The 24738-nt window shown below is 39.1% G+C and overlaps 1 protein-coding gene across 1 annotated transcript in view; it reads right to left on the bottom strand.

Annotated features, from left to right (window-relative positions):
* The window catches only part of LOC122557836 (serine/threonine-protein kinase BRSK2-like), a 966919-nt gene that overhangs the window by 300311 nt on the left and 641870 nt on the right, over positions 1 to 24738 (bottom strand).

Here is a 24738-nt window from a genome sequence, read left to right as displayed (position 1 = left end):
AATTAGCCACGAAACGACATGACCAGCTATCCTTAGTAGCCACACACACGCGGATGACAAGCAACATGAGTTCGACTGGGACAACACTACTATTATAGGACAAGCCAAACAGAGAACAGCCAGGGAATTCCTAGGGGCATGGCACTCATCCACAGATTCTATCAACAAACACATCGACCTGGACCCAATATACCGACAATTGCAACGGACAGCTGGAACTGACGACCGGAAGCGGCAGAGACAAATCACTATAAATGCTGGAGGAAAGATCACAGAAGCACTTCACAGGAGGCTCCCAAGCACAGAAGATGTCACCTAGACAAGAGACAAAACGTCTGCAACACAAATTCCCAGCTCGGCGAACAGAACCACAACAACCCTGAATATTCAGATCTCTATTGCTAGATCATATGTGAAGCTTGATTTTACTTTAAAATGGAGTCTTTAGTAACAAGTTCTTGACGTTGAAGCATGTGCTACATTGGTGCTAAAAGTGAATTGGCGAGCCCTAACTGAAAAGAATGCAGACCTATTAGTAAAACTTCTTTTTAAAACCAAAGCTTCAATTCATAAATTCTGAAATCACACTTGATCACATCTTCAGGATGTTCAAATCACTTCAAAAACATTGGAATACTTTTCAAGTGTAGTCATTGCTGTTATGTTGTCAAATACAATCTGCTTAGAGATGTAAATAAAATGAACGTACAAATAATGTGGTTTGAGTGGGTTTGCTTGAGTGAGGAATATTTGATAAGACTCTAGGAAAACTCACTTTTCATCCTGAAAGTCAAATGGCCCTAATTTAAACTGGCGGACCAGTAGTCAGGTAAATTTTGGACTTGGTTTAAAAAAACCTGACCTACTACAGCAAGAGGGGCATGGAATCATTTCAATTCTAAATCTCATTATAAGATCCCTAGCCCATTACTCACATCAAAATTTGGCTTACAGAAGCAGAAACCCACATAATCTTGAGGCCAGCCTTCAAGTAAGTACGTGAAGTGACAGGAAACCATTTATTCCCTAAATGGAGGGTTGAAGTCTCAGGGAAAGAGATCTAAGGCTTCTGTGTGTGGTCTGGAGGATTGTGCCACCAAGTAAATCAGACTTTTCCAAGCCTCATTTGGCTTTAATCCATGTACAAGTGAGCTGGTAGTTAGAGACTTATGCTGCTTCATATCCAGTCTAGCAAACACTCTTCAGTGAAATACTGATTATGTGGACAACTGTATATGTCAAAAAGGACCCATCACTTATGGATGGATTGTAATAGTGGCCAAACAGCTCTTGCTAGCTCTAGGGCAATAAGTGGCCAAGACATTTTAATGGGTGGTTGTCCTGAGGAGTCCTGGGATACTTTATGGGCAGCTGATCGATCAGAAATATGAGCCTCAGTTTAATTTCTCATCCAAAAATAGCTCCTCTGCTAATACAATATTTAGACATGCATTGAAGTGTTAGCCTGAATTGTGCAGTCCAGGTTTGAGGAGGGCACCCTACAAATTCAGGAAGGTGACACGTCTTGGGTCTACTTTTGTTTTTGCAATTAATCCTCCAAAAAGACAATAATACTCCATGCTGCTTGGATTCTGTAAGGGTTATCCATGTTGTACACCAATGTTTACATCAATTACTGCTGGGAGACCTGCAGCTTCGTTAAAAATCATAGAATTCCTACAATGTGGCAGCAGGCCATTCCACCCATCAAGTCTACACTGAAGAGCATTCCACTCAGACCCATCCCCCTACCTTATCCCAGTAACTCTAATTCCAAAGGCTAACCCACCTAGCCTGCATATTCCTGGACACTATGGGCAATTGAGCTAACCTGCACATTTTTGGACTGTGGGAGGAAACCAGAGCACCCAGAAGAAACCCAGATAGACACAGGGAGAATGTGCAAACTCCACACAGACAGTTGCATGAGGGTGGAATTGAACTCAGGCCCCTGACACAGAGTTAACCATTGAGCCACCCCATTGATGTCATTAACCTGCCTGAAACTGACTGGTCTACCAATGAACAGACCTGTTAACAACTGAGTGATTTAGATTGATATGTTTTAAGGTCTAGGACTATGGACTAAGCGAGGCACTGAATCTTGGAGCATTCACTGCTAAGAGTCAATGTGGAAAGATCTTTGTCAGAGCACATTGAGGGACTGGAAACCAAATAAACTTGTACTGTACACACCAGAGAATGTCTGAAATGAAATGCAAGTGTGTATTGTAAATGCAACCTGTAATTTCAAGTGCAGTGGAGCAACCTATGTACTGTCTCAACAGAAACCAATTTGTAATGGACTTTGTTAGGTCAAACTTAAACTGTTAAGTAATGTACTTTTCAAAATATCATGAATTAAGTACCATTAATTGTATAAATGAATAAAATAACCCTATCATTCTGACCATTAAAATCATGTACAAAGGTTGTAGTCTTACTTCGGCATGACAGATCTTCAGTAGTGGTCAACCCCAATTTTCCATTCCACAGATGTATGTGGTACCTTATAATTGGGTACTGGAGATCAAGTAGACGACACAGGCTGTGTTGTCAATGTCCACGGCAATTTAAGATATGTCCACTCTTTGTGCACAGAGTAAAGGACATATCAAAATGGAGAATCCACACAGGCAATTCACTTTTATACTTAGCACATAAATTGATCTCTGTTTTTTGGAGGGATTTTTTGAATTTTCAAAGGTTGACTTAAAATGTACCATAGGTTTAAGGCTGTTTAAGAGCAACAAACATGCTGATCCTGCTAATTTCATGAAGTACTTAGTTTTAATTACATACTATGAATGAGCTGTTGACCAATAAATATTAGGTTTCAGATAAATGTGCACTAGAAAAAGAATCAATTAAGTGTAAAAAGAAAATTAGCACAAGATGACAAGAGCAAATATTGAAAATCAGGTTCAAATTAAGGCTATTTAATCATGCTTCCACAAACAATCAGAAAATAAAGTCCAATCTTTGAACAGAGATTCAAATTAAAAGTAAACTGAAAGAACTATGGATTCTGGAAATCAGAAACAAAAACAGAAATTGATAGAAAAACTCAGCAGGTCTGGCAGCATCTGTGGAGAAAAATCAGTTAATATTTTGGGTCCAATGTCCCTTCTTCAGAACTCTGATACATTTACGAATAGGAAACATTTTAAGATTTCTTTAAAATCTGCACATGAATTATAGCACAACTCTCAGATGTTTGATAACGACTGTATCACACTGCTGAGACTATAAGATCGCCCATTAACCTACAAATGTACAAACAGAAAACCTTCAATCTATACTCAGAACAGCAAACTCATTTTCTCAGCTTCTCAACCATATGATCTTCATCTTAAGAGCTCTCAAAAAATAATAATTTTGAAGACACAATCATTTCAGATGAAGATATGGAAAGGACAGCTTGTGACTTCCTACTGACAGCATAAAGGCAGGGAAGCAATTTTGTGGGTTGAGATCCACAATATTTGATTTGTCTACAAATCTGTTTATTATTCACTGTTTCATAAAGAAAAAAAAAGACTATTATTCCCCTCAGCTGTATCAGCGAATCACAGAATGAGAAAGGATTATCTTGCATGATTGCATAGCAATGTGATCGGGCAACCAGGAGGAGAATAGTTATTTTAAATGATTGTACTAAAAATATCTAAAGATTTTGATGCCCAAGAAATGATCTGCTTGTTATTTCAGCAAAGTAAATTAGAAACCCTGATTTAATCTGTGCTTTTCCATGTACTTGGATTGCTATCATAAAGGCATTTTTTTCTGAAGGTTTAGAAAATATTTACCTGACACTTCTTCATTTTCGTCTGAAAATTACAGAAATGTTTGCTGCAAAAAGAAATTTGGAACAATCCATAGAAATTTTAGAGAAATAACACCCTGTCAGGAAAGAATTGGTACAAAACAGTTTAATAAGCATATTGAATATAAAGAAGCAGCAGCTAGAATATTTTGCAGCTCATGCGACAATAATTCAGACAATATATAACCAAGTCCTCTGTGGCTCATACTTCTATTCAAGTATGTATTCATTCTTTGCAATAGTATGATATCAAACTGAATTAAAAAAGACAGGAAATATGGAGGTCTGTTCAACTAATCAAACTACAAAACAACATATTTATTCATACTTGATGCTAATAAAAAACAATTCATCCAACACCACACTGCCATCCTTCAAGCCAGAGATAGGTAGCCAATCCGATTCCACATCTTTGACATTTTTATGTTGGATGTTGCAGGTTGCTTGAATACAATACCTGATCACTAGCTCTTCCTTCATTATATACCTTCACTTTCTGTGTGCTAACAGTTGGTTATAATTTGATGATTCTCAAAGCAGGAGGTCCAAAATTATAGCATTAATGTAGTCTTGTTCCACCACCAAAGTAACCTTGAATGCCACTGTCCCAGGATGCAGTAGAAATAACAGGATTTATTTGTTTAATGTCTGCTGAACTTGAAATTATTTACGTGTGGGAATAAATTGTGTTCAGGAAAAAAAGAGACAAGGGTTTCCATTCCATGCCTCCCGGAGTTGCAATGAGGAACATGAAATCCTTCCCAATGTTCCTCAATAAGAATTGGGTGTTAATATAAAGGCAATGCTGTCAAATGGGAGTTAAATGACAAACACATGCATGCAGGTTTTTAAAAGCACAAATTAAAAGCCTATTTTGCCATTCAACGTCAAGAAGTCAGAGAAAGCTTCTGTTTCCTTTAGCACAATAACATTTTTGCTGACTCTCCTCAACATGGAGGGAAGTCATTACACTAGTTTATTTAATGTGAAGGAGTATTTGCGAGACATAGTTGAAAAGGTTCTGTGATATTATCTCCCCCATTCGAAAGGCTAACTCGACACCAGAAAAATGAAATGCTGGAAACCAAGTTCAAACTGAATTAAAAACAAAAGTGACAGAGAAACTCAGGAGGAATGACACATCTGTGGATTAAAAAAAAAATGGTTTCCATAAATACTATTCACTTTCAACCCCCATAAAACACCCTTCTTTGAGAATAATTCTAATTTTGATTACTGTGCAATAGATTTCCAAACTCAAATCAGGTATGCTAACTAGACTAGTTGTCTCAGCAGTAATGCTCAGTACTTCCACACAGAGCCTAAAAAAACTGGCTTACCTCCCCAAATGATGACCAGCTGTCTCTTACCCATTAGCCAGTATTTATTTTAAATCCAATATTTAGATTTTATCCTGAACCTCCACAGATTTGAGTTTAATTATGGAGTGTTTACTTCCAATGTGGGTGAAGTCCACTGCTAACAGGAATGGCCACTGAGACTTCCTTAGGCATCTGCAGCATTTGCACCCTGTTATAGACTTCCTTATTTTCAATATATGTAGGCGGAGAATTGAATTAAAACAGTTAACTCATCGAACTTATAAACCATCACTTCCACACACCCCATGATAACTGGGAAGATTGGTGCTTGAAAATCGCACAGTCTATGTACTTTCGCCTGTCCCTTTGATTTACACCCTGGGTCTATGTCTGCTATGTAGTTGGACAGAAAACAAAATCAATATGCAAGCTAAGTCTCAACACAAAATAATTTATGCACACAGCAAATAGTCAAATATCAATTAACAAATTATGTTACAAATATGTATTGTATTCCCATTCAAATTTTCAACTTCTAATGGTGCTGCATCTAGTGGTAGTGGACGTCATAAATACACTTGTTGAATTACTATGGGATTTAATTACCAGCAACATGCTGGATTGATTTGAATCTATTCAGAGATTTCAGTGCGACTGAAAGGTCTTGTGATGCAGTGGTAATGTCCTTGCTTGAGGCTTGAGTTCAAGTCCCACCTGCTCCAGAGATGTGACACATCATCTCTGAAGAGTTGATTAGAAAATATCTCAGTGTCACTGGCTGCTTTCTAATGATTATCATCACAGTATTGTAATCCTTAGTTATGGAATGGTACACTTGCATTAGAGCAGTGGTTCTCAAAAGTGTGGTCCCTGTCCATATGGATACTTTAGGTGGCCAATGCTAATATAAGACACAAGTCACTGAGGTGCCTTGCCCTAACTGAGACCAAACAAGAAAGTAGAAAGAACACATAATTCTATCAGTCACATAAACACAACCTTTCAGACCAAGACTCAAATGAACAGCACAATATCATAACAGCAAGCAACAATAATTTTATATTAATGATCTACTTTATTAATTTTGTTTCATTAATAATTGTGCAAAGTATTATGTGGAGGATTTTATAAAACTTGTTCTTAAATAAATGTTCTCTTGTGGTATTGTTTATAACATGAAAATATCTACAGTTTGTTTCCAGCATGAATTAATATTTTTCTAACAAATAAGATATTTAGTAAAAGCAAATCAAATAAATTTTAGTAATGAAATTGCAGTGAAATATTTATATTCTCATAAATTTCATTAATTCTGATGAGCTTTTCTCAGTAGCAAAAGAAAATCCGTGGGGTGGAAGCACTTGGTGGTCTACAGGATCTTTTGCCCACCAAAGTGGGCAAAGAAGAAACACTCAAGAACCACTGCTTAGTTGGAGGGCACCAAAATTAACTAAGCCAATTCCAAAGATGAGAATATTATCCTAAAGCAGACATTGAGTGGTCTAGGTCTACTAAAGATGTGAGGATAGTATAATGAAATGATCTCATTCAATCATATAAAACTCTGAAGGGATTTGGCAGGTTAGAAGCTCAAATGTTTCTCTTACCTCAGCTCAGCCCAAGGAACAGAATAAGGAGTTGGCCACTTAGAACTAATTTTCTTTTAAGAAAGATTTTTTTTCTCACTCAGAAACTCACAAATCTTTGGAAAACTCAAACCCAGATGGCTGTGGATACTGAACCATTACATATATTTAAGCAAAGGCTCATAGGTTTTTGTACACACAGAATTAATACTACAGATGAACCTCTATTATCCAAAAGACACAGGCAGTGACGATTTCATTCAGTTAATCCAATTCCGGATAATTGAATGTCGGATGACATATTTGACCAAGCATCGGGACCTCGCAATCTTGTTCAGATAATCTGAAATTCGATTAATTGAATGCTGGATAATCGAGGTTCCTCTGTATTGGGAATATGGCAGCAAGTTGGAGTTGAGATAGAAGATCTGTCATAATCATAAAGAACAATGGAGTAGGCTTTCAGGAAGAAACGGCTAAATGCTATCTATCCTTGGAACTGCATTTCTTTTCTGCTCAATTTGCATGTCTAAGGTTGCATATAATTTACGAAGTAGTTAATTATACTTGCAGTATCTTTATCTGGAAAGGACATTTTGCTCATGCCTTCCCTTATGAATACATGAAGGAAAAATAATGTAGGAAATTGATCACTTTTTTTTTACTCATTCTGAACTTCAAGTTCATTTTTTCCATTTTTGAGTTTCTTTATTGCTGCCCTATTATTATTGTTGTACTGAAATTTCTTTTACCTGCCACATTTCGCTTCACCTGCTGCTTGTCTTCTAAAATCTTTCTTTAGCCCGCTGACCATCCTATTAATTTGTTACTACATTTTATTGTTATTTTCAATGAGGCTTTTCATTTATCCTTGCATAATTCAGCAATGCCACACTTTCTCCCTCTGATTTGTTTGCTACTTAATTTTGATTACCTGCCGAGTCAGGGATGCGGTTTCGAGGATTTATTTATTTGATATGCTCGACAGTATATGTGGAAATTTCACCTTTGTTACTTGGACAGTATTCTGATATGGCCACTACCAATGGAGATGAAAATCAGGACATTTCTACAGATGGAAGCACCCCATATTACTTCAATAATGCTCAGATGATGACAATGATAATTATCTTAAAAGCTGTGAGTTATCCTCCACCGAAAAGTTATCAAATAGCCTTCATCAAGTTTATTTGGTTACTCGCTCAGTTTATCAAATTTAATTATTTTAGGCAAAAAAAGTCTTCCCTGAAACTAGGTTAAAAATCACACAATACCAGGTTATAGTCCAACAAGTTGGAAGCACACTAGCTTTCGGAGTGACGCTCCTTCGTCAGGTGGTAGTGGAGGGCTCAATCGTAACACAGAGAATTTATAGCAAAAATTTACAGTGTGTTGTAACTGAAATTATACATTGAAAAATTGATTGTCTGATAAGCCTTTCACCTATTAGAATACCATGATAGTTTCACTTCTTTCATGTGTAAATCACAAAACCTTTTTTTAAAAAAGTTGCATTCTCGGGTTAGCTGTTAACAATGGTGATAGCTAGACAATATGTTGAAGGTGTTAGCCCCCTTTGTCTATGCCATGATGTTTAGATTGATTCTAATCTAAAAACTGAGATCATGGAGTTTTACATGAATTCATGCAGTTTTTGAGCAAAGTACAATGTAACCCTGCAAGTACAAATTCACCCCACAAAATATATATGTGTGTGTGTGTGTGTGTGTGTGTGTGTGTGTGTGTGTGTGTGTGTGTGTGTGTGTGTGTGAGAGAGAGAGAGAGAGAGAGAGAGAGTGTGTGTGTGTCCGTCCGGGTTGGGGGTCATGAGTGTGAGAAAGTGTATGTGTGTGTGTAGTGAGTGAAGAGTGCCTTAAGTCTGTGAGGGGGTGCATGTGTGAGTGTGGGAGTGTGCATCTGGAAGGGTCTATGTGGGTGTCTGTGTGCGCGTCTGTGTATATATGTGTCCGTGTGTATGCGTGTATAGGAGTGCCTGTGTGTGTGAGAGAGTGTGTGCGTGTAGGAGTATCTGTGTGTGTGTGTATAGTGCAAAGGTGGTCACCTGTAATGTAACATGAACCCAAGGTCCCGGTTGATCTGGATTCAACACCAACAACTGCCAATCTCCAAACACCATCCTACAACTCATCCGCTTTATCCTTGATCACAATGTCTTCACCTTTGACAACCAGTCCTTCATCCAGACACACGGAACAGCCATGGGGACCAAATTTGCGCCCCAATATGCCAACACTTTTATGCACAGGTTCGAACAAGACTTCTTCTCTATGCAGGATCTCAAACCAACATTATACACCAGGCACATTGACGACATTTTCTTCCTCTGGACCCATGGCGAGGAGTCACTGATAAAACTACACAGTGACATCAACAAGTTTCATCCCACCATCAAACTTACCATGGACTACTCTCGACTATCTGTCTCATTCTTGGACACATGCGTCTCTATCAAGGATGGACACTCAGCACCACACTCTACCGCAAACCCACAGACAACCTCACAATGTTACACTTCTCCAGCTTTCACCCAAAACATATTAAAACAGCCATCCCCTATGGACAAGCCCTACACATACACCAGATCTGCTCAGATGAGGAGGAACGTGATGGACATCTGGAAGTACTCAGGGATGCCCTCACAAGATCAGGGTACAATGCTCAACTCATCAACCGCCAGTTCCGATGTGCCACAGCAAGGAACCGTAATGACCTCCTCAGGAGACAGACACGTGCTGCAACCGACAGGGTACTCTTCGTTGTTCAGTACTTCTCAGGAGCTGAAAAATTACACCATGTTCTTTGTGACCTGCAACACATTATCAATGAGGATAAGCACCTTACCAAGACCTTCCCCACACCTCCACTACTTGCCTTTAAACAACCGCCAAACCTCAAACAGATCGTTGCTCGTAGCAAGCTGCCTGGCTCTCAGGACAACTCCATACAACCCTGTCACGGTAGGCGCTGCAAGACGTGTCAGAGTGTGGACATAGATACCACCATTATACGTGGGGACACCTCCCACCTTGTACATGGCAAGTACGCATGTGACTCAGCCAACGTTGTCTATCTTATACGTTGCAGGCAAGGATGCCTGGAGGCATGGTACATTGGGGAAACCAAGCAAAGGCTACGACAACGGATGAATGGGCTCTGCACAATAATCAACAGAGTGGAGTGTTCCCTCCCAGTTGAGGAACACTTCAGTGGTCCAGGACATTCGGCCTCGGACCTTCGGGTGACCATCCTCCAAGGTGGACCTCGGGACAGGCAGCAGAGAAAAGTGGCCGAGCAGAGGCTGATAGCTAGGTTCGGTACCCATAGGAAGGGTTTCAATGGGACCTTGGGTTCATGTCACATTACAGGTGACCACTATTGCACTATATACACACACAGATACTCCTACACACACACACTCACACACACAGGCACTCCTACAAACTCATACACACGGACACACATATACACAAACGCGCACACAGACACCCACACAGACCCTTCCAGACACACACACTCCCACATGCACCCCCTCACTGACTTAAGGCACTCTTCACTCACTACACACACACATACACTTTCTCACACTCACGACCCCCAACCCGGACAGATACACACATACACAGACAGACAAAGACCCTCATGCGCACATATATTTTGTGGGGTGAATTTGTACTTGCAGGATTACATTGTACTTTGCTCAAAAACTGCATGAATTCATGTAAAACTCCATTATCTCACTTTTTAGATTAGAATCAATCTAAACATCATGGCATAGACAGAGAACACAGGGGGCTAACACCTTCAACATATTGTCTAGCTATCATAATTGTTAACAGCTAACCCGAGAATGCAACTTTTTTGAAAAAAAGGTTTAGTGATTTATACATGAAAGAAGTGAAACTATCGTGGTATTCTAACAGATGAAAGGCTTAACAGACAATCAATTTTTCAATGTATAATTTCAGTTACGTCACACTGTAAATTTTTGCTATAAATTCTGTGTGTTACGATTGAGCCCTCCACTACCACCTGATGAAGAGCGACGCTCCGAAAGCTAGTGTGATTCAAATTAAACCTGTCGGACTATAACCTGGTGTTGTGTGATTTTTAACTTTGTACACCCCAGTCCAACACCGGCATCTCCAAATCATTCCCTGAAACAAAGTGAAAATCACTCCCAACTCTGCAGAGTAACAGAGTCCTCTTGGGAGATCTTATAATTAGGCCACTTCCAAATACAGTGTCCTGGTGGGTTCCAGAGGCTGCAGGGCCTCTGATTGGAAGACAGCAGCTCAAACAACAGAGTTAGACTAAAACTGTTGGAGAGGACATGTGAAAATGCTCCCAATCCCCATTTTGGAACACTTCTGACCTGGCTATATTTCAATTTTTTTAAAAATGCCCTGGCCACAGCAGCTGTTTGCAGCTCTGATGGAGGTGTGTCTAGTATTGGAGGCCTCATTGCAACCCCCCACCCAGGGCCCATCAGGCTGCTCATAGGTGTGAGGCTTTTCATACTCAGGAATGCCCGGACAGTGGCTCCAATCAGCACATAATTATGTAAATTGACTACTCTCTGCTGCGTATTCTCCAGAGGAGCTAATTTGCCTTAGGAAGATAACTGCTTGGGTCTTTCTCAGAAATTCTTCCCAAACCTGCCTTAAATCCATCCACCTGGTAGGGAAGATTTCGCCTTTGAGCCACGCTCCTGACCTGACTCTTACACTATGTTAAACCTTGTGTCTTTATGCACTGCAGCGCATCAGAGATGTTCTCTGATTCATGCCAGATCACTATAAGCTTTGCGTCCTATGCATGATGAAGATGTTGTGCACTTTGTCTTCCATAACCACTTCAGAGTCACAACAGTGCATGGCTGAATAAACAAACTACAAAATTCACCACTGCAATGAGAGAAATACTGCAGATAGGTTGAGCAGCCAAATGCAGAATGCAAGCTGGGTATTAATTTCATTGATTTGCTATTTGTAGTGATGTACAATGCACATACGGCTGGCCATCTTCCACATTCTGCCTGTTCGAAGAGGTGAAACACTGATTTAAAATAGAATGAGACTGAAATTGCAGCTATCAACAATAGGTTTGAGAATAGCCTGAATTTCTATTGGATTGAACAGGAAATTCTAATATTGTGACACCTATAAAGAAACTATTTATTCAGGAGTTCAACAAAATAGCACCTACAATATAGTCAATGTCTAACCTGAAGAATTCTAACCAGCCTACAATCGTGGCATGGGGGAGGCCAAATTAAGGTCAGCTGTCACCAACCATGTCCTGCTATTGAGGAATTTTGCTTACGGGGGATTGGATTGGGACAGCCTGCCTGCTACAAGAGCCAAAAACAGTTAAATATTAAATACCCTATTAAGGGTCATTTTACCAGGTATTGGCATGTTACCCATGGCAAATCAAACCCCACTCCCACCCATCAGTGAGGAAGCTGCTAGTTGACTACGGGCATCTTCCCAGTGCCAGTCTGTGAGGGAAGTACCTATAGTTCGAAGCTGAAACAGTGAGCAATCAGGGCTGTGCCCGCAGCACCAGCATTTAGTTCAGAAGTGCCTCCCTTTCACTAAAATCATTTTTGGAGTGTTTTTATGTTATTAGATTAGATTAGATTAGATTAGATTAGATTAGATTACTTACAGTGTGGAAACAGGCCCTTCGGCCCAACAAGTCCACACCGACCCGCCGAAGCGCAACCCACCCATACCCCTACCTTTACCCCTTTAACCTAACACTACGGGCAATTTAGCATGGCCAATTCACCTGACCCGCACATCTTTTGGACTGTGGGAGGAAACCGGAGCACCCGGAGGAAACCCACGCAGACACGGGGAGAATGTGCAAACTCCACACAGTCAGTCGCCTGAGTCGGGAATTGAACCCGGGTCTACAGGCGCTGTGAGGCAGCAGTGCTAACCACTGGGCCACCGTGCCGCCCACATGTTATGTTCATTGTACCTTTATGTGGGGCCCAGGACACCTTCCTGAGGAATGGTCACCAGTTTTGGTAACACTACTAGAGCTGCCAGCCAATTAGATTGTCCAGCGGCTCACTGGGGCGGGGCTTCCTCCTGAGCAAAGGGCAGATGTCCCATCTCCGTTCAATTAATGCTTGACAGAGTACTAAATGAATGTTTGCAGCCAACATCCGCACATCCCTAATGGTAGGATTGCCCAACATTTGAAAAATCCTACTTAAAGTCATTGACAACACCAAATTAATGGTGTGAGATTTATTTTTATATTCGAAAGAATTTGGCATGGCAGAAATTGGGTGGTATGTGAGACAAGGTAAGTTTTAAGGCTGAATCAAGAATATGGATTCAGAGCTTAGAAATTTCAGGTCGGGGCGAAGGAGGGTAGATAATGGAGGGGGCAAAATAGTATGAATCTCAAAATTTTCAAATAAAGCTTCAGGGCATATTTATACATTGATGTTGGATTAAGTGCTAAAGAATAATTTCAATTCTACTGGTCATGTTTAACTTGTGAAAAACTCACACATTCATTGCCAGGTGTGAAGGAATACTGTACTGACCAAAGACAACAAAACTGAAAGACTAATTATGACCATCCCTAATTAATGCCTTCCCACCTATGAAGACATCAATTGCAAGTTTAATTAATATTCACACTTCGCTGGTGTCTCAGGCATCATTAGAAAGGTCAACTGTTACATGCTGCAGAATCAAAGCATGCCCATCAACATATAGTCATACACGGGACATTTTGCACATAGTTAGTTACCTCGAGATCTGAACATTATAATGAATGAGTTTGCTTCAATATTTTAATATTAATTATATCCTCTTCAGAAACCACAGACTTAATGACCTTTATACTTCATACTTCAGTCTGAAACATCTCTTTCCTAACGTGTGACTTAGGATTGAACATGCGGGCTTTTAATAGCACAGTTCTTCATTTTTACAGCATGGCATATCTTCAACAGCAATGACAAAAATAATTGCACAAGCAGAGACTTGCCATTTCTCAGAAATCAGTTTTGCATTGTTTGAAATATTTTCCTAGAAACTACAAACACAACCCATATCAATGAAGAGAAATTCAGCTTCAGTACAGTGAAGGTACAAAGCATGAATATAACTGCAATTAATATGCAAATTGGATTTACATTCAGTTGGATAGTGAAAAACATACAATGACATTTTAAAGATGGTGCTATCCTAAATCATACACCATTTAGAATTGCTACAATAGCAGAAACTTTCAACTTCATTCAGAAAGTTCTGAAAGCTGAAACTTGTTAAAGATACATGGCACACTACCACAAAACTGCTATAAAACCATACCTCAAGTTGAGAGGTTTGTGCAACATTTTTAAATTTATCTTCATACTGTATGAGATGCATTTTCCACATTAATGGTACTGTACACACACAAGACACTTGGCAATCGCAAATTCTAACTCTGTTGAATTACATGAGTTTGTTTTACTTTAGATGTATGCGGAGAGAAATAAATAACAGATCTTGTAAAGCCATTGTAAAACACAAGATACTAGGTTTGAATTATTTTAATAAACCATAAAAAGTTGGGAGTTCTCTAACACAATAAAGGAACCTTAACTGAAAACACAAAAAGTTGAAATTAAATAATGATACACATTGAAAATTACAGTGTCTTAAATTCCTCCTGTTGTTAATTTTAGCAAAAGAAAATGTTGGGAATACAAACTAGAAATGCTACTTTGTACTATTTTTATTTAACAATAATTAACAGTGGGAATTTGCCATGCATGGTGGTTTAACATGATTGTCAAAACCACTCTCTTTAAAACAAGTATTCCAATAGAATGTGGAGCAATATTCTGTGGAGATTAGTAAGTACATCAGATCTGGTGGTAATTCACACTAGCTAGAATTAGAAGAGAGCATGTGTACATATTATCATTTAATAGTTGTGTCTTGTAAAGTATTCCACTGGGATTTTAAACCGGGCCTGAAAAAAATGAGCACTGCGTAAGTAGTGAAAGGTACTGAGTGACATACAATTATGATCATTTATTGCTTTTCGTAAAGTCACTTTTCATAAGTCATTCATGTCAACCACCCATTATAAAGGAACATTATACACTCATAATAAACAAGCCACATTGAACTTTTAGCTCCAATTTCATACCTACTTGTATTGTGTGTCATTGTTATATGGGATGCTGATCAAAGTGGGTGATATACAGCACTTTCTTCAGTCCGGGAAAAATTCTCTCGCACGCGCGCGCGCGCACACACACAATCACGCAAGCGAGCAGTTCCTGTAGAACGTGACAGTTCTGGCACATATCAAAGGCTATTCAGATTATTATAAATTCATTATATCCCCAATTCTCACTCTTTGGTTTTGGACTAGCTCGGCATTTCTCTTCCAAGATGAAATACAATTGTCTTATTTCTGAATAAGAGGCAAAAAGTAGTTACTGCAAATTTCCACTCCAAAAATACAAAATTCATCTGTGCCTCACCAAATGATAGACATCTGCCAAATCAGAAAACAATTACTGTAGGAATACTCTTAGCATCTATTTATGTGTATGGTTATTTTGAACAAGCTCATTTAATGAAGCTATGTTTAAGTTCCATATGTAAAGGAAATTTATTTAGGAATCTTACAGACATAATGGGGCTAATAATATGATTGGCTACTTGTAATTTTTTTAAAAATACATCAGAACACTGTATTTTTGAATGAAGAGTGAATGTGAGCTCTTGCCTGAAACAAATGAGAAAATAAATGTAGCTCTGTTCACCATGGATCATATTCATTAAAAGAGATGGGGTAGAAACATGATCGCATAGTCGAGCTAAACAATGATATGAGATTGGCCAACTTTTATAAATGCACATAAACATGCAGCAAGAAACAAGCTATTCTATTCAACTAGTTTGTTGATAATCTACAAGTCTTTTTTTTATTCTCTCGTGGGACATGGAGGTCATTGGCTGGCCAGCATTAATTGCCTGTCCCTACATGGCCTTGAAAAGGTGGTGGTGAGCTGTCTTCTTGAACTGCTGCATTTCATGTCTGCAGGTAGACCCACAATGCCATTAGGGAGGGAGTTCCATTGCATTTAGATCATCTCATACACTTTCAACACATTTTTCTTTATCTTTCTATCTCCTCTTCTCTCAAATACTCATCTAGTTTCCTTTCAAAAGCATCTAAGCTATATGTTTCAACTTATCCCTGGACTAACAATTCCACAATTCTAGTTATTATACATTTTTTTTTGTAAAGGCTTTTTTGAATTCATTAACAACTGTTTTGTATTAATCATCACTCGTTTGGATTCTCCCACAGGTGAAAATATGACCTCAACATCTACCCTGTCTGAGATATTCCTTACTTGGGTGGCACAGTGGTTAGCACTGCTGCCTCACAGCACCAGAGACCCGGGTTCAATTTCCGTGTGGAGTTTGCACATTCTCCTCCAGGTGCTCCGGTTTCCTCCCACAGTCCAAACAAAAAATGTGCAGGCTAGGTGAACTGGCCATGCTAAATTGCCCATAGTGTTAGGTGAAGGGGTAAACGTAGGGGAATGGGTCTGGGTGGGTTGCTCTTCGGAGGGTCGGTGTGGACTTGTTGGGCCAAAGGGCCTGTTTCCACACTGTAAGTAATCTAATCTTAACGATCTCACAAATTTGGACCCCCCCAATTCGAAGAGTGATGAGGGAAATCCACAAATTGTTGTGCTTAAGCCTGACTAATCACCAATAATCTTCATGTTCACAGAAAATAACCCATGGATGGGAGACCACTCCTGTTGTTGTTGTTGTTGTTGTTCGCTGTATAATTTAATAATTTTAAATCCTATATTCATCTTGCTTGGATGATGCATGTGAAGAAAATTTTTTTGAACCCGTTTGTCAACCTCTTAAAAAGTTATATTCTGCTTCATAACTATTTGTACTTTTATAGGAATTGCTGATGTGTTGAATTGTTTTAAGGAGAATAAGGAGGACTAAAGGAGAAGTAGAAAGATCAGAAAAGCCTGATCAGACATGTGTGCATTCATCTTAGTCAATCTTTTAGGACTTGGTTTTATGTTGCTGTGATGTACAGAGCCAGGTTGATGCCTCAAGACTTTATAAGATGGTTACATTTTAAACTGCCTCCTTCAGTTCAAGGTAAAATTAAGTAGATGTTCTGCCTGTTACAAGTGGACGTTACAATGTTGCCATGGAGCCAGATCAAGCCCAATTATTAACACCTGGAGAATTAATAAGGCAGCTGGCCTCAGCGATACCACTGAGATTGTGCAAAAGTGTGTGTGTGTGTGTGTGTGTGTGTGTGTGTGTGTGTGTGTGTGTGTGTGTGTGTGTGTGTGTGTGTGTGTGAGAGAGAGAGAGACAGACAGACAGACAGACAGACAGAGAGGGACAGACAGACAGTCAGAAAGAGAGAGACTTGAAATTAGTTTTGCCAACCAATCTGAAGTCAGCAACAGCTGCCAGCAATTCTAAATATTAAATTACACTGAATTTAATGTGAAAGTTTCATTTAAAGTAATTATGCAAGTTCTGGACACACATTTAAATCGACAGCACAACTTCATATCACTATAACTTATCATGGAGTAATTTTCCACATTGATCTTGGTAGGGAGCCTTCTTTACTGTGGTGTAATATTAGGAATTACAGTGGACAATTTCCTGACCATTTAAAATAATGATGGAAAGACTGTTCAACACAAAACAGAGTCTCCGATGAGTCCTCTCAATACACAGGCCTCCCTATCAGAAGTGTGAAACTGGAAAACACCTTTCTTTTGCCAGGGCCATTTATTTAATCAAATTTTTCTTTCAAATGCAACAAGCAACAGTTTCCCAAATGAACATGTGGCAAGATTCCCATGAGTGCAGTGCATAGTTGACTGCAGCAATGTCATTTCGCTTTCTCCTATCGCCTCCACTTTTACATTAAAAAAAAGGCTACCAAGCCATAAAATCTCAGAAGGTCTGTGACCACTGACATAGAGAGATGGCAAGACAATGCACACTGCATTAGCAGGTGCGATGATTCTTGCAGAATGAATGAATCAATGTGAGATCGCGAGGTACCTCAGCTCCTTTGTACCTAAAATGGCACTCTAAGTGGCAATTTATAAACTTTTCACTATACTCATTTGAGTACCTGTGAGAATAAAGCTAATTCGATTAAATTATTACTGCATACATAGCTCACAACAAGGCTGCAATAGACACACATAAGACATGGGGAAAAGTAAAAGGCAACCCATACTTTCACACCAGGGCCTGACTGAAACACATTTCTGGCACCCTCAACCAAAGATTCTAATTCTTGGAAATTAGGGGTGGGTGAAGGGGTACTCAATAAAATCACAAAAGTGTCCAAAAATAATTGCAATATCCTGTGTCATGTGAATCTTTTGATGGCTCTCTCTCAATTGCTCCAAAAACCAGATTAAAAGTGCAACCTTGAAAATGGAGTGTGATTAGCAGAGACAAATTGCTACAGCTATTTTAACTGTTAAAATTGGCCTCAATTTTTGCCTGACCTCAGCCATGTGCAGTTTTAGATTTATACCTGAATGTAACTTTCTGATAATATAGCCGTGTGTGACTTGTGCTATTAGATATTAAATATTTTACTATTGAATATTATCATTTTTACAACTGCATCAGCAATATAGAAATTATGAGCAGTTAACTGGTACCACAGAGCAGGATCTATGAAGTCACCGCAATAACTGTGCTAATTAGGTCTAGATAGGAGTCCTGAATAATCAACATGGACAGTGAATGATACCCTCATTGCAGAGAAGCAGACATTTGATTTGGTAACTTAGAGTTAAGAAAAGCTTTTTTTTTTCATCTTCAGTCTGCCACGAAATTACATTTCTATTTGAATTACTGTTTTATGAGGGTGTTGCCACTTATACTATTTGATAACTAATTTTGAACTGTTCATGATAGATATGTCTCTTTCTGTTCTAGATTATGGAACAAGATGCAGAACAATCTACCATTAGTACTTCATTTCTATTTCCAATATTTCTAAAATATAGCCAGACCTCTAAAGGCAATGTTGATGATATTATAGTGAAGTTACGATGACTAACTTCCTTCACATCAAGTGCTTTCTTCTCTCCTTGTTGAAACCTTTGTTCAGGTCTACACTACCTAAAGGTGATCAGTTTCTGACCAGATGAAACACCTTCTTGATTGTAAAGGCAATTTCAATAACAATGATTACAAATTACAAAATGGTACATTTACTTAAGGCATTTAAAATAGAAAAGAAATTCCAAGATATTTCACAGAGGCACTGGCAAATACAGAACCAGAATCAAAGGGGAAGGAAATTAAGAGTATTGATCAGGTGTCAGGTGAGAAAGATATGGGTTTAAGGAGCTGGAGGGATTTAGAACAGAAATTCCACAGTAAGGGATGGAATACATGGTCACACAAGGGGGGCTAGAGGAGAGAAGGTTGCACAAAGGCTGGAGTCAATGGCAGTGGAAAGAATTTTGAAGCTGATGCTATATCTGTGAATGAAATGACCAGGAGGCAACATACGGTTAAGTAAGGGACTTAGTCAGCAGTAAATCCCCAAGATATGATGACATGTGAAGAGAAAATATTGTTCTGCCTACAGCTGGATGGCTGACCATAGTACCAAGTAAGAGCAATTCCACTACTGTTGTAAATACAGGAGTGCTGGGGAGAAAGGTGTGAATGACTAGGCTGAAAATGAGGAAGGATAACATGGTCAGTCACAGAGTGTCGTTCATGACTTTGAATCAGGGTCATTTGAGTGATGTAGGAAGAGCAGAAATCAAAATCTAAGGAAATAAATGCAGAACACAAAGGCAAAATACTGAACATGATGGAAATCTGAATTAAAAACAGAATATCAAAAATACTCAACAGGTCAGACAATTGCATAGAGAGGGAAAAACAAAATTAGCTTTCAGGTCACTGACCTTTCATCAGGATTCAGCTACAGAGTTGGATCGATAAAAACAGGTTCAGAGATAAAATGCTTTAAAAAGATTTTGGAGAGGTTTGAGATTGGATGGAAATTAGTAAAGGCAGACACTCAATAAGAGAATATTGACAATAGATTTGAAAGGGTGCTGAGAAGAAAGAATCATTTGCAATATTAATGAACAGAGGAGGGGGAAGATTAAGGAATGGATTTTGAGTATTCCACCATTTCATGGAAATGGAATTAAGATAGTGATTGTCAAACATTCTTGTTGATGGATCACTTAACTGAGTAAAAGATTCCACCGATAAAGAACTTACCAGAATTACTGGGAAGAATGGTGATGTTTTTGATGAGACACCAACTTAGTGATGTCTGATCTCAATCTAGAGAGCTTCAGTCATACTTTATATTTAGCCAGTTCCTCTTCCGTATTTTTAGCCCCATAAGTGTCGAAAATCCAATCTCACGGCTGAATGTTGCAACTGTTAAAAGTGTGACACTATATATTGTGGTTATGCTTTAAACTTTTTTTAAAATCCAAGATAAGATAGAATATCCTAGATTGGACGATAGTGATCACATTGAACTCTGTCAGGAGTCAGACTTATAAGATTTGGTTGTCATGGGAAAAGAGCCTAGGTTGAGATTATGGCCGGACGAGCTGTTCAAAATAATGTACTTATGATGGATTTACAAAGATTGGACAATAGCTGAAGCATGCTTTGAAACTGAGGCAAGCCTTGACCAAAGTGACCGTACTGATAAACATGCTGCAGAATCCAGACAGGCTGCAGCTACCAACAGACATTATGCAGACCACATAATGCACACCCGAATTTCAGTTTGAATAGAGTTGACTGAAATGCCCCCCTCAGAGTGCTCGGAAACATTGGGGTGTGTACCAGACACGGGAGTGCCTCACACCCTTATTTGGAGGGGGCTATATGTGCCCAGCACCTCCAGGAATGACTACACTGCCATCGACTTGTCAATGCCTGGTTGAGTCCAATTAAACACGATGATCAAGCCCTGATCAGTCTATTGGAAGACATTGAAGACCCTCCCAAAAAGGTGAGAAATCTTTCAGGTATAAGATTTGTCGCGACACCATGCTGGAGGCGGTAACTTGAGACCAACCACCAAGAAGAGAAGACACCCAGGGACCACTGGGACAAGGCCGGATGATCATCGCCATGTGGATCAAAGCCAAGATCTACTGTAGTTGTGTATGATCATCCAGAGTTAAGTTAAAGCACGAGGTAGATTTGGTGTTGTTATAGTATTAATTGTGTCAAATAAATTTCTATTTCTAGAGTGTAGTGATTATCACATTTACTTAATATGTGAAAGGGCACTAGTTCAAAACTGAGCCAAAACAGCCTTCTAGCTTGAGGTTTCACGGGTTGGCATGGTGACTCAGTGGTTAGCACTGCTGCCTCACAGCGCCAGGGGGCCGTGTTTGATTCCAGCCTTGGGTGACTGTCTGTGTGAGTTTGCACATTCTCCCTGTGTCTACGTGGGTTTCCTCCAGGTGCTCCGGTTTCCTCCCACAGTCCAAAGATGTGCAGGTTAGGTGAATTGGCCGTGCTGAATTGTCCATAGTGTTCAGTGCATTAGTCAGGGATAAAAGAATCGGGGAATGGGTCTGGGTGGGTTTCTCTTCAGAGGGTCGGTGTGGACTTGTTGGGCCGAAGAGCCTGTTTCCATACTGTAGGGAATCTAATCTACTACTAAGAGTCGACCTGCAGTTTTCTTTTGCGAGATAGGAGTTAAAGACACTGTGTGGCAGGTGCAACAAAGTCCATAGAAATTCAGGTGTTAGTTTGACACCTTGACACAAGAAAGAGGTAGCTGGTTGGGCTGGACACAGATGCTCATTCAGCCAGATAGGAAACATGAAAGGCAGCTGCTGCTGTGTCAACTAGTCAGAGGTTTGATTTTGTGTTAACAACTAAGCAGGATGCTGGCAAGAAGAGATTTCATATTTGAAGGGATGAGAGTTGCAGAAACTTAAAGAGCTAAATATAGCCAGAGAATGCCCTGCTGCTGGAATTCAACTTAATAATACTCAGACAATTAAGTGAAGGACCTTTAAAATAACATTAAAATAATCATACTGGTGTGAAATGGTGGATGTCAGAAGCTAGGAGAATTTTATCGTATACCTGCATACAGTACTTGAGTAATAGTTGAACGTTTTGACAATGTTTTCAGGTTGAATTAATGGGGTCGACTATTATACGGATATTACGTTTGAGGGGCTGAAATTCATGCCCACCAAAATTCATTCTGTATCATTAGCAGAAGCTCAATTAATCTCTAAACCAATAAAGGAAATAAAAGAATTATGGGAATTCTGAAAACACGGAGTGGAACTCCACAGCCAGTGGACTGGAAGACCAGAAGGGGCACAGAACAATCGGTAGACTGGAAAGCTGGAGCGGGACGTGATAGCCGGCACACTGACTCAAATATTGATCTATTATCGGTGAAGAACTAGGTTCGCCTTTTACATGAGATACATGGAAAATTGCAGGTTATTTGTCCAGAAATAGGGGGTCGACGTTTACATGAAGTCCACTATTACTCGAATATATACAGTAAGTCTTTATGTACAAGTCTATATATTTGCTCTGGAATGTTAATTAGTTAACGGGAAATGTACCTTTTATGTATTACTTGTCTACAATGCAATATTTAGTGGATGATTTTAGTTTAGTTGTTACAGTAAAAGTCTTAGCACCTGAAATTGTGTGTGATTCTCTCTCTTTTGCTGGGAAATTAATTTATCTTAAAAGCTATTGGTATCCATGGAGATTGCATTGTGATAACTCTTAGTCTCTCTCTCTGTGACATAATGTGAATGGGATGGATGAAGGTTCTGATCTGTTTCCCCATACGGACTTGGCCATGGCATTGTGTATCAGAGAACTGCATGTTGGATCTGCTTGTGGAACACTTGGAGGTGCAGACCATGCCACCAACAACACATTGAGAAAAAATAGGAAGTACATTTCATTGACAAGATGAGGCTGGATAGAGAATGTAAAAGGATAGTGAGAAATCGCCAGGTATAGATTGGTAAGCATAGAGGGAAGGAGAAAAACTAATCATATTACCTCTATCTTAAGAGCCTTTAACAGGTTAAACCATTCTTCTCACAACATCTTTATTATTAATATGCTAAAGACCACCTTTGGATTCCTTTTAAGTTAACCATCAATCTATTCTCTTCTGTCCCTCATTTCCCTTGTTTTCCACATTTTTGTATTCAGACTGATTTTCCATTGTATCAAAAGTTCTTTGAAGGTGAGAGATATGCTCAAAGTAATAACTGAGTGAGAAGAGCAGGAGGAGAAAGTGAGGACTGCAGATGCTGGAGATCAGAGCTGAAAACGTGTTGCTGGAAAAGCGCAGCAGGTCAGACAGCATCCAAGGAGCAGGAGAATCGACATTTCGGGCATAAGCCCTTCTTTCCTGAAGAAGGGCTTATGCCCAAAATGTCGATTCTCCTGTTCCTTGGATGCTGCCAGAAGAGCAGGAGAACAATTAAGAGGCCAAAGCAGGTGGAAAATAAGGATGGCTCAGCCAAAATGCACAATGAATTGCTTTTTGTTTCCCTTTACCTGCCCGGAAAACACAAGGTCCCTTTCCTAAAACACTTGGCAACAATTGGGAACTCCACATGCACATTCACTCACTACTTTGAACACACTGCATCAATGCAGAGCACTATTAAACTAGCTTTATTTCTCTTCCTTTAATTTCTCGTTCTTTAATTAAAATTTTCTCTGAGCCAGAAATTTGCAAACAGGTTTGTATCTTCAAAAAGCTCTGCTTCATTTTAAGACATTAGCTGACAATAGAGGTTGTAGTCAGATATTCAATATAATAACAATTTCCAGACAATAGTGAACTTTATTTATGGAATAATAATAACGTGCACCATTCACCTACTGAGCAAGATCACTTTAGTTGGCTAGGTAACAGGGCTTGGAGCTTTGCAAAGAGCCAGAGTTAAGTCATATGTTGCAGGTTACCTTCAATTCCCTTGACTAAATTTCATTCTTGCAGATCCTTGTTATTCTAAGTAGAATTCTCTCCAATAGTCTACAAATTTACTTATATCCATTAAGTTTTACAATCTTTCATATTTCATATGAGAGATAAAAGAAAGAAAAAGAGAAATGCTTGATAGATTTGCAATCAACATGTAGGTATTCAGGTGCCTTTGATGCACATGAAAGTGACAATGGCTATGCTGGAGCACTTAATATACTTCACTCTCCTGATAATGGTACTACTGTTAACTCTTTATATCATTGTCTAACATCCTGTGCCTTCCTTGTAATATAGTACTCCATTCCGTACTGCTCCTGAATATTTTCAGATCATAACTTAAGCCAACCCATGCATTACTTGATATGCAAATTCAATTCAATTAAAAATTAGATTAAGGTTACAACTATCCTATCAATAACAATTCTTTTTAATAACTGATTTTCAAAGTGATATTTGTCATTTGTTTGTGGTGCATGTTGGCTGTAATAATCAGAAAAGCTGTATGAGTCTAGTCTACAATGTACATGGATTGTTCTATAATTAGTTACATGCTGTCACTTATTAAATCTGTAAGATTTTAATGTGGTCATTATTCCACATCAAGAGCACTGGACTCACCACTTATGGTACAATAAAACAAACTGCAGCACATAATAAACAATTGCCGTATTAGTGTGGCCTTGAGCTGCATTCTAATTTTAGACTTCAGATAAATTCATTGAATGAGAACACCAACCTAAAATCACTTAGTTAATTTCCTAATATCATCATTATTCTTGAACTACAGACTGATGCTCTTTCAACTAAACCTTTTCATTGCAATTTCTTCATGACCTACAAGCCTCCTAAATCCAAACCATTGTCATTGCCTCATTATCTCAATGACATTTAGTATTTATTTGATTTCTTCAAAGCTGAA

This window comes from Chiloscyllium plagiosum, unplaced genomic scaffold, assembly GCF_037043375.1.
Source record: "Chiloscyllium plagiosum isolate Xiang-an unplaced genomic scaffold, Cpla_swu_hap1 HiC_scaffold_18, whole genome shotgun sequence".
Classification (NCBI taxonomy): domain Eukaryota; kingdom Metazoa; phylum Chordata; class Chondrichthyes; order Orectolobiformes; family Hemiscylliidae; genus Chiloscyllium; species Chiloscyllium plagiosum.
The sequence above is the reverse complement of the archived record's forward strand: the minus strand, read 5'-3'. Positions and strand labels throughout refer to the sequence as shown.